Source organism: Quercus lobata, chromosome 3, assembly GCF_001633185.2.
Source record: "Quercus lobata isolate SW786 chromosome 3, ValleyOak3.0 Primary Assembly, whole genome shotgun sequence".
NCBI classification, from domain to species: domain Eukaryota; kingdom Viridiplantae; phylum Streptophyta; class Magnoliopsida; order Fagales; family Fagaceae; genus Quercus; species Quercus lobata.
In genome coordinates this window covers 9,111,129-9,128,548 of record NC_044906.1, presented here as the reverse complement: position 1 = coordinate 9,128,548, position 17,420 = coordinate 9,111,129, and the positions used below count along the sequence as shown (strand labels likewise).

The following is a 17,420-nucleotide window of genomic DNA, read 5'->3' as shown; positions in this document are numbered from 1 at the left end:
CTCCCAAGTTTGGAGGGGTGAAAGACAATCTTCATCATGGACACGCAGGTTCCTATTGTGCCAAATCGCCCAAGAAATGGCAAAGAAAAACAGCAAGTGCCTTGTAAATACCAGTATAATAGTGCTTTGTAAGTCAAATGTACTTTCTGAGTCTATTAAATAATAGTCAGCCAAAATAAATGGTTCTCCCTCCATATAGCTAAAATTTTATAGCACCAAAGATTCTATCATAAGTATGCTTTTCATGTAGAAATTATATGGTGATAAGGGTTATAAGAGCATCTACAGTAGTGGAGCTAAAAATTTAACTTTTTAGCTCCATCAAAAGTTATTTTATCTATTTTACCTACACACATATTGCAGCAGTAGATCTATTTTAGCTTTCAACACAATAAAATAATATAAATATCATAATAAAATAATATAATCACTACAATAAAATAATATATCCCACTACCCAAAAAACATCCACAACACCAACCATAACCACCTCTACCATCAACCACACCCACAACCACACCCACAACCACCACCAACACCACCACCACCGCCACCGCCATTCATCAACCAGAGAAATCCAGCCACCATTCATCAACCATCAAAAAACCCCATTCAACCATCAACAAAATCAAAACCCATTCATCAATCATCAACAAAATCAAAACCCATTCATCAAAATAAAAATAGAACCCATCATCAACCATCAAATTAGCCAAAAGCCACCACGAAACCAAAGAAACCTAGCCACCATTCATCAACCATCAACAAACCCCATTCATCAACCATCAACAAAATCAAAACTCATTCATCAAAATAAAAATAGAACCCATCAACATAAAACCCAATCACGGCGACAACGTTGTTTTGTCAATCATGACGACAAAATCAAAACCCAGCACCGACGATCATGGGTTTTGGTGTTTGAGACAGAGAAAGATTGAGAGACAGAATAAAGGAAAAATGAGATAGCAGAGAGATAGGGGCGGAGAACAAAGAGATCAATTGGCTTGGGTCGGCGCTGGGCAGGAGCTTGGGTTGGCGTTGTTGGCGTTGGGCAGGGGCTTGGGTCGACGCTGGGCAGGGGCTTGGGTCGGTGCTAGGCAGGGGCTTGGGTCAGCAAGGAATGGAGGAATTGAAGCTTGCAACGAGAAGAAATGAAGAATGTGAGGACCGACTGAGGGGAGAGAGGAGCAACGAGTAGAATGGGGAAGGAGGAGAAAGAAAGTAAAAAAAAATTCTAATCCTAGTGTGAACACAAAATAAAATAATATATATTTTTTTACCTTTGAGCTACGATGCACATCTATCTTTAGATGTGCACTGTAGCTGAGAAGCAAAAAAACTTGGCTATAGCTCCACTGCTATAGCTCTTCTTTTGTGATCAGTGGTACTAAAAAATAGCAATATAACTATTTAACACCACTGCTGTGAGTGCTCTAAGGTTATTAAGGTTTATAAATATTACTAATAATTCCAAATAATGACTCATTTTTCAAAACAAAAAAATAATAATAATGATTCCTTAATTTTTATTTTATTTATTTCTTAATATTACAAGATTTGAAAAGAATTACATGTGTAAAAATGTCATGGTCAACAATGGAACACTCTGCTAAGTTTTTATTTCTTAATTAAAAAGTTCTTAATATGCAGATAAATTGTACTATTCCTCCTAAACTATAAGTACATGGAAAATGTAATGTCTCTGTTTAATTTAAAATTTATTAATTCCTCAATTATCTTTTTTTTAATAAGCACTCTATCCTTACATTTTTGTTAAATTAAGATAAACAAACGAATTTTTGAAAAATGAGTCTAAAGACTCACGTTAATGGCCATAATGCCCTCCAATAACAAACAAATTTGACATAAATTCAAAACTGATCCTCTAAGTTTCAACTTTTATCATTTTAGTCTTATAAGTTTCAGTTTTGTTATTTTAGTTCTTTAAGTTTCAAATTTTGGCAATTAAGTCCTCCATTACCCTTCCGTTAGTTGTTGCCATTTACTAACCAAAATGATGTTGTTTGGGCTATTTTTTTTTATTTTGTAATTAAAAGAAAATGTAAAACTGTTATTACAAAATAGAAAGAAAAAAGAAAAAAAGAGAGGAAACAACATCGATCCCGTTGAAAACAAAACACAAAACCCAACCCCACCCCACCGATACCTTGCCTCACCAATTTATGAGAAAACAATTAAGGGGCTAAGGGAGAAAGAAAGAAAGAGGGAGAAAGGGAGAGGGAGATAGTGAGGCAAGGTATCATAGCTTAGGCCTGATTGATTCTCTTGAATGAAAGACCAAAGCTTGGTGTTACAACTCAGAGTACTCCTCAATTTCAAAGATAGCTTAAATTCACGATGAATGATTCTTGGACTTCTCATCCAACAAGACTTCTTTGAACAAGCAGGATTGCTTGGTGAGTTCTATAACTTCATAAACAAGTAGTTGCCTTCATCGTTATTTGCTTAGCATATCCTGAAGTTATAATCTAGAGTTTAACAATTAGAAGTATGACGCATGTGAAATATCACATGAATCTGGCACCTTCTATACTTGAGCACAGGAATTTGCTACTTATCAAAAGGTTTTTAAACTGAATACTAAACTACAATAGCTTTCTAACAGAAGGGAATAACCCTTTCACCCACTCAATCTCTCACTCTTTCACTTTCCCTCTCTTTCTTTCTCCCTCAACCCCTTAATTGTGTTTTCTTAGAAATTGGCGAGCCAAGGTATCAATGGGCTGGGATTGGGTTTTATGTTTTGTTTTCAGCGGGGAACAACATTATTCTCCTTATTTCTTTTTTCTTTTTTCTTTTTTTTGTAATAACAACTTTACAATTTCTTTTAATTATGAAATTAAAATAAAAAATAAAAAAGAGCCAAAAACAACGTCGTTTTGGTTAGTAAACGGCAACAACTAACGGAAGGGTAATGGAGAACTTAATTGACAAAATTTGAAACTTAGAGAACTGAAATGACAAAAGTTAAAACTTAGAAAGTCAATTTTGGATTTTTGCCAACAAATTTTACGTACAATAATGACCTTAATATATTTAAATAAATAATAAAAAGATTACATGCCACAAGTAATGGTCTTTCAAATTGTATGTCATGTTGCTTGTTATTTGAGTGTTAAGATTATTAACATGTATGTTTAGACACATTTTGATAGGAAAAAAAGAAAAGAAAAAGATGTTTCCTTTAATGTAAGTTGTTCATTACAAAGACATAAGGAAAGATATTGCTATTTTTTAAACTAAAAGGAAACCTTAAACTGACACGGGCCTTTTTCAGTGTACATGAGTATTGGATGGAAGTCCTTTTATATATGTGTGTATGTCTTTACCATAATTAGGGTAATATAAAAAATAAAAAATAAAACTACAAGTTAGTTCAATTAAAAATATGCAAATTGTCTTTAAACTAAAGATAGTGATTGGTTGGGGTGATTTGTGTGAAGGAGAAAATAGAAGGGATTTTTGTGTTTGATTTGGGGAGGGGAATGATTTTTGTGGGGCTCAAGAGTTTGATGGGAAATTACCTATCTGCCATCTCCTCCCCCCTTTTTCGTTGCTTTATTGCTTTATTTTCTTTTTCTTTTTCTTTTTTAAACTTTTAATTTTTGGGTTTTTTCAATTTTTTTAAATACTTTAAAATATTTATTAAAAAAAATTATATACTAAGGGCATAAGAGTAAATTTATACCATCTACATTTGCTATCTTCTTATCTTTCTTTTTAAATAAAAGAGTTCTCCATTTTTTACACTTTTCTATCCGCAATCAAACATGCATAAATAAAAATAAATAAAAAATTAAAAAAAAAATTTCTATTCTTCCATTTTTCTATCCCCAATCAAACCAAACCTTACTATGAATTTAATTACGATGATGATGCATCAAATTAAGTCCAACAAGCCCAATAAATTCAAAGACAAAGCAAAAAAGATTTTGATTGAAACCCTATTTCATTTCTCCATTATAACACGATCAAGACTCCTCGAAACTTGATCAAGACTTATTAGCAGACTTTCTGTTTCCACTTTCCACAAAAAATGTTACAACATAGTAATATGTACAGAAGCTAGTACCTAACAAATCTAGGGAGGAATAGGATCTTTTCATGTAAAAAGAAAATTTTTAAACACACATATTTTTATACTCTCTATTTGTAATTGTGTCCTTTCAGGGTTTTGATTAAATAAAATCTAAAGGTGTATCATGTGATGTGGTACTATATGCATTGTTAAATCAAGAAGATCATACGCTCTCGATTTAGAGTAAAACACTCTCTATATTTTAAATAAAAAGGATTTCAAAATTCTGAATGCATGATCATACTGGCATAATATATGTTCATAATTACTAAACTGTTTTGGAGAGAGTCCAATTGTCATCAAGGTCAACTCGCCATGCAAAGTAACCAAGCAATCGCTTACCCTTAGCATACAAGACCTTAGCCAGAATACTTTTAACATCGTCATAACTAACCCAAGTTGTCCCATTGTAGCAATAATCTGTGGCAAACGTGTAGTTGAACGCTGTTATGGCACTGCCTTGACCTATGGTCCTGTTCCTGATATGCGTATAACCTAATGCTCCATCTGCCGTTATATCAGCACCATTAGCTGGTGCTAAAAATCCATGGTTATTAGCATCTTTAAGCTTCCATGCATAGCCATAGTATGGCAAACCAAATACAATTTTTCTGGCCGGAAAACCAGCCCGAATCCAAGAACTAATCCCAGAATCACCACTAACCTCACTGAATGGATTGTATAATGCAGCTGGCGCTTCGGTCAGATTTGGTTTCCAAGTTGGTGCACCGAAATCAAAAGCCATTACATTGATCCAATCCAAGTTGTTTTCCATAGCCTCAGCCGGATAACTCAATGAACGAAATACTGATGAGAAATAAACCGCCACAGTTAGAAGCAACTGTGGCTTGTTAGAGTTCTTGGACTCTTTTTCCACTGCTTCTCACCACTCCTTGAAGAGCAAACCAAGGTTGGTCATGTCTGTGGTTGTGGATGAGAATTCCCAGTCTAAGACAAGGCCATGGAAGTTATAAGGCCTGCCTATTGTTATTGAAGAATCAATGAATGTTTTACGGGTACTGGCATTGCTAGCCATTGAAGACAAGGCTGAATCATCAGCGATTCCTCCAGTTATGGATAGAAGGGTCTTAAGTGAAGGGTTTTTTTGCTGCAAGGTTTGTGTGAAAACTGAGAACTGGGCTGTTTTTGAGTTAGATATGTTGAGTTGGAAGGTGTTGGGATCAACAAATGCTTGGGCACACAAGAGGTGGGTGTAAAAGGTAAAGTCTATGTCGGAGAGTGGATATGCACTGTCAAAAAACCAATACGAAGATTTAACGACCTTCTTCTCATCATCTGATAAGCAGACCTGTAGAAGGAAAAGAAGGATGGAAGTGAATAATGAAATAGTTTTCAAAGCCATTGAAGGGATGAGTCTCTGTGTTCTTATTTCAATATGAGACTATAGCTTGATCAACGACTATATTTATGCAATTTGCTTGTAAGGTATTGTGATTTTTTTAATGATTTATTATTTATGCAATTTGCTTGTTTTGTGATTTTTTTTCTCTGTCTGAGTTGTAAGATATTGGGTTTAAATAAAGTTAGAGATTGAGACTGTTGAGCAACTGATCTTTCGGTAAAAGGACAAACAGATGTTATTTTCAATTTTTATGGAATATTTCAAACATAATGCTGCAGGTTAGGATATGTTGAATTCAAACTCAGTGATATAGAGGGTAGCCTTCAACTTTAGCATAAAATTGAATATTTCTTTGTCAAGCAGGGGAACTTCATATTTATTTGTCAAGCAGGTAGTGTCATTTGCAACTACATCACCACAATAGCCATATGCAACCCTGGCTCTTGCATCAGTCCAGAACAAATTCCGCAAACATCCCTTCTAACTGAGACCCACCACATAAAAGAAGTTCGGATTAATTTAATTGCAAGTGGGTGAAGTAATTAAGTACTGCTTGAGCATCTCCTACTTTGAGCTTCAATTGATTGCAGATATTAAGGCTTTCATATCCAATTGCTTCAATGTCATATGTTTCTTCATAATCTACAGTTTAAAAAGTCTATTATAAACTGGCATAGCTTCCTCTATATAGTTTCATTCGTTCAGCAATGGCAACCATGAGTGGTTAGAGGAGACATGTTTACATGAGGTCATAGGTGCATAGAGGAGTTTCTTTAAAAGCCCAATGAACCTGCAGATCATTGCATCATCTGCCAGATGCATTAAACTGTCAAATCAAACATATACCTAAAATCTGAATCACTTGGGCAAGCATATTTAGTGAAAGGATAGCACCGAAAATTGGCCCTAAAAATATATATAATTCAAACCAGTGAATTTGAAACTTGAAAAAGAACCTGCTTCTCATGATCAGCAAGTCCATGATGGGATAGCTAATTTGAGGTTGCTGGGCCTCCAGAATTAAGAAAGATGAGAATGAGAGAGAGACTAGAGAATAAGAGAGAAGCTTTTACACAACAGTTCAATTCTTGCCTATTACAGTTGCTTATGCAGCTGTATGCTTGCTCAATATTACATTCCAAGAATCACTCACTAACTCTCCCTTTACTCCTAACTAACTAACAGATTTACTCAATTAAGCAAATGGCTTTATTCAATGCACATGGCTAATCAGTAACTGGTTACAACTATATATGATTAATTCCTAGCTATCACTTATCAAGTCCATACAACAGTCAAGGTGAGCTGGATTGATCTCATGAAATTAATACTTCCACTAATGACAATGTAAATCCCCTTCTAAGCTTTAAACCATTTACTATTATTCTCTAGAATGCATCCAGAAAAGCTTCATGACTCTTGGATTGCACCTAAAGACATACCCAATGCCAGTGGCCAAGCAATTTCGCTGATTCGCTCACTAAAAGATTCAAAAGATAGCTACCATATATCATCCAGATTATTATTCTTGATAACACTCTTCTTAGGTTGGATTTTCAACTTGGCACATCCAAATCTTCAATGGTCCATCACAAACTAAAGAATTAAACCTCATAAGCTATGTGTGCAAGATCAGAGGTGACAAACATGCATGTGGGTCAATGGCTGTCGCCAGCAGCAGCTAGGCCTTGGGCCGTCGCCAGCGACAGGTAGTGCTTGAGTCTCCGGGGGGGTCAATGCTTAGGTTTCTTCACTCTCTCCCCTTCTCTCTCTCTCGGGGTGGGTTTGTGATTTTTTTTTTCCCTGAAGCGTGGGTTTGTGAATGAAATAAGATTCAATACTTGTTTTAATTTGGTATTGGTTTGTGAATTTTTGTAATTTTATTTTGTAATTTTTTTTAATTAAAAAAATGTCATGTCATTAAAAAAATTCAAGTTATTGTTTTGTTTGTCATGTAAATAACACTATTGATGGCAGTTAGTAAAATGACTAATACAACTCATTTTTTAATTTTAAAGGACCAATTGTGTTTAGTTGAAATTTGAGGGATCAATTGCACTCATATAATAAACTTGAGAGACCAACATTGTAGTTTCGCCTTTGCATTTTCTTTCTTAAATTTCATTTCTAACTACTAACAGATGGTAATTTTTTTTTTTAAGGGAAAACAGATGGTCAGTTGATTGCAAAAAACCTTAAAAAGTATACAGAATTGTAAAAGAGTTTATTTCTTAAAACAACGTAAAAAAATTCGGCATATTGGTTATAGTAGAAATTGCCATAGTACACTGATAATAATATATTTTTGCTCAATTACGTTAGGAGATTTAAAAGTTATATTCAATAATGAATTAAAAAATGTGTAATCTATTATTTTTGTTTATTTTTAAAAGTAAATATTGCCAGAGGAGTGGGGTCAAGGGGCAATTGACCCCTGGCTGTCCCAAATGACAACTTGAGAGAGAGAAAGAGAGATTTAATTAACCTATAAACTCATTTAACTGGTAATGGTGCCAATCTGAAAATAAAGTGAAAATTTGAAAGGGAAAAAATAGTAGAAAAAACATCAACTACAATAATCATGGGTTAACTTTTGATTTCAAGAACAATACCGCACATACAAGTACTAATTATGCACATGAAAAAGCTTCTAAAAAAATTTATGCACATTAAAAAAGATACTGGCAGCTAAGGATAATTTCCATTGTCAACTTAAAAAAAATGCATACTATTGATAAAATTTTGCTCTAGAATTATTATTATTATTTTTTTGATTGAGAAAGGCGCTTTAAAAATTAGCTAGTGAAGACTAAAAAACAAACAAACAAACCTAGTTAGTGAAGAATGAAGATAATGGCCATACATATTAGGTATGATTAATCTTCTCACCCTCATTCTAGAACTTGTCTAGTTTCACAATTTTAGTTCGTTTAAAGAACAATAATGATTTTCTCTAAAGAGTTCTAACTTTAATCTAAATTAATAAAATATATAATAGAGTGGTTAGAATCTTCTCCATTTGATTCCTCTTTAGGCAATTACCTTGAAAAGATGTGCAAAAAAAGTATTAAGTGATTTGCATATATTTTTATGCAAGGATTTGGCCTATTTAACCTATTCTATCATTATCTATGAAGCATGGCTATCCCAAATGACAACTTGAAACCATCCTAATCCTTTGGAAAGTGATGAACTCAAGAAATTTATTGGAAAATGATTAACTCAAGAAATGAATACAACGTTTAAAGGGCAAGTAGACATATATAATCCGGACTATCGGGTGCAATCATGGAAAGGGAATCCTAACAAAGTTGAGCTATGGCCTATCAGCTATGAAAGAGAGGTACAACTAGCTAGTATATTCTTCTAATGTCCTCGAAGTACTTTCAAGTGTATCTAGGGTTTTTCAGGATCTTTGTATGGGGGTAGTGTCAAAGTCACATACCCATTTATTCAACTCATATTTTGTATTCATTAGCCAACCTAACCATTATAGTTTTAAACTTAAAAATAGTTCAATTAATAGGTTTAGCTTTATACAACTCTATATTATATGTTTGAGCACATTTTCTAGAGCATGTGACAAGCACAAGCCCCATTATTTTACTTAGCAAGAGACCAAATTCAATGTTTAATTTGCATAGAAATAATGCCCCATTAAAATTGAACCTGCATACTTTACCAGATTAAAGAATGTTGAAGACAATTTTCAAAAGCACTAGCTAGGGTGGGGTAGCCCCTAATAACAAAGTGCTGCTTTATGATACTTTACATTATATTAATTTAAGCATATTTTCTAAAGCATGTGACAAGCACAAGCCAACCTTATTTTCATAACCAAGACCCCTATCTATATTTTAATTTATAAACAATATCATATAACCCACAAAAATCCCCCATTTGAAGGAATTTGCATAACTTGACCTGCCCAGATAGCAACGCACATATTTTGGCTTGTCTATATCTAGTGCTTGAGTCTCCGGGGGGGTCAATGCTTAGGTTTCTTCACTCTCTCCCCTCCTCTCTCTCGGGGTGGGTTTGTGATTTTTTTTTTTTCCCCCTGAATCGTGGGTTTGTGAATGAAATAAGATTCAATACTTGTTTTAATTTGGTATTGGTTTGTGAATTTTTGTAATTTTTTAATTAAAAAATGTCATGTCATTAAAAAATTTCAAGTTATTATTTTGTTAGTCACGTAAATAACACTGCTGATGGCGGTTAGTAAAATGACTAATACAACTCATTTTTTAATTTTAAAGGACTAATTGTATTCAGTTGAAATTTGAGGGATCAATTGCACACATATAATAAACTTGAGAGACCAACATTGTAGTTTCGCCTTTGCATTTTCTTTCTTAAATTTCATTTCTAACTACTAACAGATGGTACCTTTTTTTTTTTTAAGGGAAAACAGATGGTCAGTTGATTGCAAAAAACCTTAAAAAGTATACAGAATTGTAAAAGAGTTTATTTCTTAAAACAACATAAAAAAATTCGGCATATTGGTTATAGTAGAAATTGCCATAGTACACTGATAATAATATATTTTTGCTCAATTACGTTAGGAGATTTAAAAGTTATATTCAATAATGAATTAAAAAAAGTGTAATCTATTTATTTTTGTTTATTTTTAAAAGTAAATATTGCCAGAGGAATGGGGTCAAGGGGCAATTGACCCCTGGCTGTCCCAAATGACAACTTGAGAGAGAGAAAGAGAGATTTAATTAACCTATAAACTCATTTAACTGGTAATGGTGCCAATCTGAAAATAAAGAGAAAATTTGAAAGGGAAAAAAATAGTAGAAAAAACTTCAACTACAATAATCATGGGTTAACTTTTGATTTCAAGAACAATACCGCACATACAAGTACTAATTATGCACATGAAAAAGCTTCTAAAAAAATTTATGCACATTAAAAAAGATACTGGCAGCTAAGGATAATTTCCATTGTCAACTTAAAAAAAATGCATACTATTGATAAAATTTTGCTCTAGAATTATTATTATTATTTTTTTGATTGAGAAAGGCGCTTTAAAAATTAGCTAGTGAAGACTAAAAAACAAACAAACAAACCTAGTTAGTGAAGAATGAAGATAATGGCCATAAATATTAGGTATGATTAATCTTCTCACCCTCATTCTAGAACTTGTTTAGGTTCACAATTTTAGTTCATTTAAAGAACAATAATGATTTTCTCTAAAGAGTTCTAACTTTAATCTAAATTAATAAAATATATAATAGAGTGGTTAGAATCTTCTCCATTTGATTCTTCTTTAGGCAATTACCTTAAAAAGATGTGCAAAAAAAGTATTAAGTGATTTGCATATATTTTTATGCAAGGATTTGGCCTATTTAACCTATTCTATCATTATCTATGGAGCATGGCTATCCCAAATGACAACTTGAAACCATCCTAATCCTTTGGAAAGTGATGAACTCAAGAAATCTATTGGAAAATGATTAACTCAAGAAATGAATACAACTTTTAAAGGGCAAGTAGACATATATAATCCGGACTATCGGGTGCAATCATGGAAAGGGAATCCTAACAAAGTTGAGCTATGGCCTATCAGCTATGAAAGAGAGGTACAACTAGCTAGTATATTCTTCTAATGTCCTCAAAGTACTTTCAAGTGTATCTAGGGTTTTTCAGGATCTTTGTATGGGGGTAGTGTCAAAGTCACATACCCATTTATTCAACACACATTTTGTATTCATTAGCCAACCTAACCATTATAGTTTTAAACTTAAAAATAGTTCAATTAATAGGTTTAGCTTTATACAACTCTATATTATATGTTTGAGCACATTTTCTAGAGCATGTGACAAGCACAAGCCCCATTATTTTACTTAGCAAGAGACCAAATTCAATGTTTAATTTGCATAGAAATAATGCCCCATTAAAATTGAACCTGCATACTTTACCAGATTAATGAATGTTGAAGACAATTTTCAAAAGCACTAACTAGGGTAGGGTAGCCCCTAATAACAAAGTGCTGCTTTATGATACTTTACATTATATTAATTTAAGCATATTTTCTAAAGCATGTGACAAGCACAAGCCAACCTTTCATAACCAAGACCCCTATCTATATTTTAATTTATAAACAATATCATATAACCCACAAAAATCCCCCATTTGAAGGAATTTGCATAACTTGACCTGCCCAGATAGCAACGCACATATTTTGGCTTGTCTGTATCTAGAAGTAGTCAGTAATAGTAAAGGCCAATGATAGCATTAGAATCATCCTGAATCTATGCATATCCAATAACAGTGAGAGATGGCTATGGATCAATTTGTTAATAAGGCAATAATCATTAGATTAATTTGACAAAGCTTCAACAAAGTACAAGAGAATTTGAGTGCGTAATAGGATAAAGAATATATACATTGCATTGCATGGTTTAAAATAAGGGTTTTAGTTTTTCAACCATTAGTCTTTTTTGAGAACTCATACTACTTTTGGAAAGCATTGGTGGTAGTGATGGCAAGTATTGACAATATAAACTCATGAATGCAACCCGAGTAGAGTTACATTTATGCTACATTTATGCTATACCCAATTTGAAAGTTTTGAATTATAATCAAAGTGGCTCAAAGTTTATGAAACTATATACAATATTTTCATATAATTAGTGCCTATTCAGCATATTCATACTTTGATACCATGCGAGCTTTGGCGCAACCACTTTTGTGTCCAATGAATGCTTGATTCTCCTCATTCCTTTTTGACTATTTGCCTATATATTCAATTTTTAACATGCCTCGTGATACACGGTGTAGAAAATTCTAATCACACTTCACTTGCATTGGCGCAGAAATTTTTTTTCATTTTAATGGAGATTCAACTTTTAAAGTGGCTATGTACGAGAAGACCATATATGTATAATGCAAACTCATTTAATAAAGCATTATTATCCAAGAAAATTGCAATTATAAACTAGCAATATTATACAGAGAGCCCCTAAAAACTAAAGAAAATTGTTGTATTTTAATATTTTATTTACTACTAAGAATTAGCCATCTTCATTTTAATAGTTCTCGACGTATGAAGATTTTTATCTTTTGTTAATAGAAAGTGAGTGGGGGTCCAATTATTGATAAAATTAGATTTCATCTTTAGCGGGCGAAAGTATGAAGATTTTTTCTTCTTCATCATTTAAGAATTATAATTATATTAAAATGCAAGAATAAATTAACACATAAAAAATAAACTAGAGTATAATATTCAATGTTAAAAAAATATATAATTAAAAGAAAAGATACAATAATTATTTCTTAACACATTTCAACTTTATAATTAGCTATATATGAAAACATAACTTGTTTGTGTAATAAATTTCACAACAATTTTCCTTGACTATAAAGTTAAAAAAGGCTATCCTCAATTCCCTTACATAAACAAAATTAAGTTGTCAAAGATTATTTTTTTTATAGCTTAGAGAAAATAAAAATGATGAGAGAAAAATGTATTTTGAGAAGATGCAAAAACCAAATAATTAAGTTTGACACAAAAAGAGTGCTTTCAATTCAACTCTATTGAGTTTCGATACTACTCAATATAATATCCAACAATCATAAACTAGCATGATACAGAGAGCCCCTAAAACTAAAGAAAATTGTTGTATTTTAATAATTTATTTACAAAGAATTAGCCATCTTTATTTTAATAGTTCTCCACGTATGAAGATTTTTATTTTTTGTTAACAGAAAGTAAGTAGGGGGTCCCAACATTTTGCCCTTTTCTAAAAAACAATCCATCATTTTGCCATCTTTTCCAAATTAATTAGAGAAATGCCCCTCTTTTGAAACTTGATTTTCTCAAAATCGAGTTAAACTCTATAGTGACGTTTTTAAGAATCCTATAGTGACGTTTGAAGGACCTATAGTGGCGTTTTTTAATCTGATTTTCATGAAGTCGAGTTATAGGTAAAAAAAAAATTGCATGTAACTCGACTTCATAGAGATCAGATTACAAAATGCCACTATAGGTCCTTAAAACGTCACTATAGGTCCTTAAAACGCCACTATAAGGCTTCAGAATTTTTTTTTTTAATAACTCGATTTTGAGTAAATCGAATTTTAAAAGAGATGCATTTCTCTAATTAGTTTGTGAAAGGGGGCAAAATGCTAGAAATTTTTTTTTTTGAAAGGGGCATTTGCCCGTTTTCTTCGTCCAATTATTGATAAAATTAGATTTCAACTTTGGCGGGCCAAAGTATGAAGATTTGTTTTTCCATCAGTTATGAATTAAAATTATATAAAAATGCAAGAATAAATTAATACATGAAAAATAAAACTAGAGTGTAATGTTAAAAAAAATATATAATTAAAAAAAAAGACATGATAATTGTTTCTTAACTCATATCTTAATTGGCTATGAAAACATAACTTGATATTCTTCCAAATCATAAAAATATTTCGTGTAATAAATTTCACAACAATTTTTCTTGACTATAAAGTTAAAAAAGGGTATCCTAAATCCTCTTATATAAATAAAAAAATAAAAAGTTGTCAAAGATTTTTTTTATAGCTTAGAGAAAATAAAAAATGATGGGAAAGAAAAATGTATTTTGATGGTTTTCTTAGGTATATCAACACATAAACATACAAATTAAAGCATATTATCTTCCATTATATTTATTGCTTTTTTTTTTTCTCTCAAAAAAAAAAAATCTTTATTGCTTTTGTTTTTCCTTATAACTATAAATTTTTTACATATTTTGTATTCAAGAAAATAGAGTGATTAATAAAATCATTTCAAAAATAAAATTTCTCTCGAAATTAGCTTTAGAGAGAAAACAAGAGTAAGTGGGGAGGGATGAGGACACCTTGAGGTTTCGATGGTTTGTGTATAAGTGAGCAACACTTCTTGAGGTGGTTGATTTCTTCAATATGGTAGAACCACTTGAAATATGGTATTTCTTAAAAAAAAAATGGTGGGGGAAGGGGGCATACCGCATATGTGTGGTTTAGTTGGTCATTTTCATTTCTTTGAATCTCTTTGGACTAATTTAATTCTTGAGTGGAGACTGGATGCTACCTTTGGAGTTTAAATTTTTTTTTTTTTTTGTTTATATATATATATATATATATATATTACCATACAAACTATATCATAAGGTGGAAATTTGTGAGTTCTAGTAATTAGTTCAACTGGTAAACTCTCTTATCATCAAATAAAAGATTTAAGGTTGATCTCCGCCTACACCAAAAACCAATTTATATCTTGGCCTAATAATAAGGAATAATTATCAAAAGTGAGTATCATAAGTTAAAACTTCTTCAAAAAGAAAAAGAAAAATAAGGGAGGAAAAATTCAAGTTCATAGCCCGCTTGATCTAAAAGTGGTAATGTCCTTGGCTAATCATGGAAACCTTATCTAGACGTGACCTCTGTGATCAGCCCTACCAAAATTTCAATAGCATCAACTGGTATAGACTACTATTTGAATTGACTCCCGAGGATTAATTAAATTGGTGATCATTGTATGCCTTCAAATCACATACAAGTAATTTGGTGCATGATTGTATGCTTTCAAATTTTCAATAGAGATAGTATTGTAATGAAATCACATAGGATTGAACCTTTGTCATTAGAACTCATCCTAGGCCGTGTTTAACTTAATTGGTGATTGTATGGTTTCATTATTAATCTAAGGTATAATTCTATAGCATCTTTTCCAAAGTGAAAAGAGTTTCAGAGCTTGACCAAAACCTAACCATATATGCAAGATTTAAATTCATAAAGGAAATGATTTTGCCTCCAAATTGAAAGACAAAGACATAAAGAAATTATAAACCTAGAAGATAAACTAAGCAAGCGCATACTGAGGCAAAAAATAAGGTTTATAATCAGTTCTTTTTAGGTACAGTTCGGTTGAGACCATCCCAAAACTTGAAACGTGCACAAATGTCGCCCACTCATTTGGATGGTACAAACTGCATCAATATTTTAAGCTATATTGATGTAGATCATGTAAATGCCATTAATCAGATTATATGGGTCTATGACTCTAAGTGGAGTGTAGTGGAGGGGACCAAATTTGTACTATAATTGATACGGCTTTCAAGGTTTTATATTTATTCAAAACCATATCATTCCCAAAATATATATGGCTGCTGGGTTGGAAAACTAATCAACTTACTAAAATTGGCCAAAATGGGGATATACCTCTTTCGCTAAAACTTTCCAGCAAAATGCCTCCTGTCTGAAACTATTTAGGGATATGCCCCCTGTTTTAAACTCGATTTTCTAAAAATTGAGTTTCAATGAAAAATTTGATTTGGCAAAAATCGAGTTATAAGCAATCAAACTTAAAAAATAAAAAATAAAATAAAATAAAAATTGCATGGAACTCAAGTTCCATGCAGAAATTTTCAAGAAACTCAATTTTCAGCAAATCGAGTTTTTCATTGAAACTCGATTTTTTAAAAAATCAAATTTCAAAACAGGGGCATATTCCTAAATAGTTTCAGACTAGGGGCGTTTTGCTGGAAAGTTTTGCAAAATTGGGTAAAACCCTATTTTGGCCTACTAAAATGTGAAAGCCCTATTCTTTATTCACTTTTATTTGAAACAAAATTTAACTTTTTTCAATAAAAATGGGAAGGGGTGAGCAATTATGACTTTCTATTTAAGCATGACCATAATATATAATTCTCTTTTTATTAAATAACTAATGTTTGAGAGATTTAAATGAAAGAGGAGTCTTAGATAAGGGATTTACAAACACTTACTCCAATGAGTTGGGCCATAAATTTGGTACATGATGCACTAGGTGAATGAAATCACTAAAGTTAGGTCCATGTTGAGCTCTAGTGATATGACATGACTAATTCGGTGTCTTGACAAAAAAAAAAATTTCTATTAACAAAATCTTGCTACTTTGCTAGACACTAAGGTGCGGTTTGGATTGGACTTATTTATGTCTGCGTTTTTCTCCTTCACGTTTCCTTTTTTTTTTTTTTTTTTTTTACCTGAAGTTGGTTTCATGTGGGGGACAAACCTGCCAGTGGGTCCTGTGCACTGTGCACGAGACCCACTAGCACTTTGGACGTCTACATATTGGTTTGAAATGGCACTATTTAACCTAAAAAACATCCATACCAGTACTTGTAAAAATGTGTAAATATACAAAACATGAACAATAGCCGTGCATATATGCACGGTTACTATTCATGTGCAAATAATTTTTTTATTCTTTTTTTCTCCCCCTTTCATCATGCTCTCTCATCTGTCTTCTTCTCACAACAAAGAAAGAAAGAGGTGGGTGGGGCCATGTGGGTAGTGGTTTGCTTGATATAATAAAAAATTAAAGAAATATTATTATTTAAATAAAATAGATGATAGAATAGATAAACTGATGGGTGTGTTTTGTAAAAGTGGATGTGTAAAATAGAAAAAGTATGTTTTTTCTTGCAAAATAGACAAGAATTTTGCACGGACTAATGCGGTTGCTCTTTGATTAGCAGGAGTCTGATACGTTGATTCCCTATCTCTTTACATATGCTAAACCCATTTGACATCGACAACTTCAATATCAGCTATAGATTTAGCAGAACTTTATTTTAATATTTCGAAGTCAAAATTTGAAACATAGACCCTAGTGCTATTGCATCACCAAGATCATGTCTCTACCTAGGCTTTTACATCATAGATCATACCATTATGACCATGGTGACACACCTTGACATGCAACATATATATCCACAATTGTTTTATGCACAAAACATGTTTCATGCACATAGACACATGCATATACATGATATACATACTTTCATCTATATAAGTGAAGATACATGATCCACAAGTAACATGTCTGTGTTTGAGAAGAACAAAATTCATTTGATTGCCAAGCCAACTTTAGAAATGGATGATGAGCAAGAAAGATTGTTTCCAATTGCAAACGTGGGTAGGATCATGAAGCAAATCCTTCCCCCAACAGCA

At 32.3% G+C, this 17,420-nt stretch overlaps 1 pseudogene; it reads right to left on the bottom strand.

The window, feature by feature from the left end:
- Positions 1-4,370: 4,370 nt before the first annotated feature.
- On the bottom strand, positions 4,371-6,287 carry LOC115980258 (annotated as a pseudogene).
- Between the last annotated feature and the right edge of the window lie 11,133 nt (positions 6,288-17,420).